This window comes from Ammospiza caudacuta, chromosome 1, assembly GCF_027887145.1.
Source record: "Ammospiza caudacuta isolate bAmmCau1 chromosome 1, bAmmCau1.pri, whole genome shotgun sequence".
In the NCBI taxonomy this organism is placed as follows: Eukaryota; Metazoa; Chordata; class Aves; order Passeriformes; family Passerellidae; genus Ammospiza; species Ammospiza caudacuta.
The window spans coordinates 129,361,809-129,363,263 of NC_080593.1; the positions used below are offsets into that span (position 1 = coordinate 129,361,809).

At 62.8% G+C, this 1,455-nt stretch overlaps 1 protein-coding gene across 1 annotated transcript in view; it reads right to left on the minus strand.

The window, feature by feature from the left end:
• ZFPM2 (zinc finger protein, FOG family member 2) overlaps nucleotides 1-75 on the minus strand; it is a 308,278-nt gene extending 308,203 nt beyond the window's left edge. The window contains exon 1 of the mRNA XM_058809042.1: nucleotides 1-75. This exon is cut by the window's left edge and continues 289 nt beyond it. The gene's annotated coding sequence lies outside the window, so the exon portion shown is untranslated.
• Between the last annotated feature and the right edge of the window lie 1,380 nt (nucleotides 76-1,455).

Here is a 1,455-nt window from a genome sequence, read left to right on the forward strand (position 1 = left end):
AAGCAGAAAGAGCGGAGGGAGGGAGCAGGGGGAAGGAGCGAGGGAGGGAGGGAGGGAGAGAGGAGGAAGGAAGAGAGGGAGGGAGAGAGGGAGGGGAGAGCTTGGCTCCTCGCTCTCTCTCTCCCTCTCCCGCCCGCTCTCCGCCGTTGCCGCGCCGCCTCCGCTGCCCGCGCCGCGCTCCGCTCCGACTGACAGGCGGCAGGAGGTGCCGGCGAGGGAGGGGGCGAGGGAGGGGCTTCCCGGGACGGGGGGGCGGAAAGAGGGGGGCGTTTGTCCGTCAGGCTTGACGGGCAGTGGCTACTACCAGCGACAAGTCCGCATGCAAATCGCCTCCTGCCTCTGGGGCACGGGCTGTCGAGGCGGGAGGCTTCAATCGTCCCGGCGCTGCCAGGGCTTCTGGTGGCGGGGAGAGTCGCAACTTTCCTGAAAGAGGCGCGGCGGGCGAACGGGCGAAGAAACTCGGTGGCAGCGGGCAGGCGGCACGACTGCCCCCGGCCCGCGCAGGGTCCCCGGGGTGTCCCGCTCGCCGGTGCCCCCGCGTTCCGCCCGCAGCCTCGGCCGCGGCGCTGCCCGGGCAGCAGCAGCAGCAGCAGCAGCAGCAGCCGCCAGCGCCTCCGGCCGCGCCGGGCCCAGGCCGGGAGGTCCCGCCCAGCCCCCGGGCAGGGCTGCGCACCCCGGGCAGGGCAGGGCAGGGCAGGCTTCCCGCCGCCCCCTCCGCACGGAGCGTCCCGCGGCGCCTCACAGGTGCCGGCCCGGGGCCCGGGGCGCTGCCCGCGCCGACGGACGGACGGACGGACGGACGGGCGAGTTGCCAGCGTCCTTCCCTCGCGGTCCTCTGGCCGCTTGCGCTCGGCTGCAGTGGCCTGAGCAGTCCTGGCTGTGCGGCCATCGCTGTTTGCCCGCCCCCGAGTGCTCGGGTTTTGCCTCGGAGGTGAGCGAGGGAAACAAGCCGGCCGACTGACTCCCTCGGCTTCGTTAGTTTCGCCTTCCTAAGCAGTGATAATAGGCAACATTTTTCTTGCACGGTAGAAGCCAACATTTGACGCTCCTGTTACTGACATCACTTATGTATTTGGACAAAGCTAAAACTATCAGCAGGGCTCACGTTTATAGTCTGTGTCTTTGGACAGAATTTCTCTTGAACGTTCTAATTTAAGTATATAGTTGTAAGTGACCCGCTATGAACAGACTATACTCTGTATCTCAGTGCACTGCCAAGCTTTGCACGCCCATTGCCACCTTCTCAGTGTTGTCAAACACTAACTTGTAAAAAATCTGGAGAAAAAACTATCCACACAAGCAAAAGAGAAAGAGACTGATTTCATGGATGCCAAGGAAGGACATAGGATACTGAAATGTCTTTATTACTGTGCTTCCAGAAATTTCAGATCTGACACATGAATGCAATACAACAGTTAGTGTTCTTAGAGCTTCACTAGCAGGACTTATGTTCAG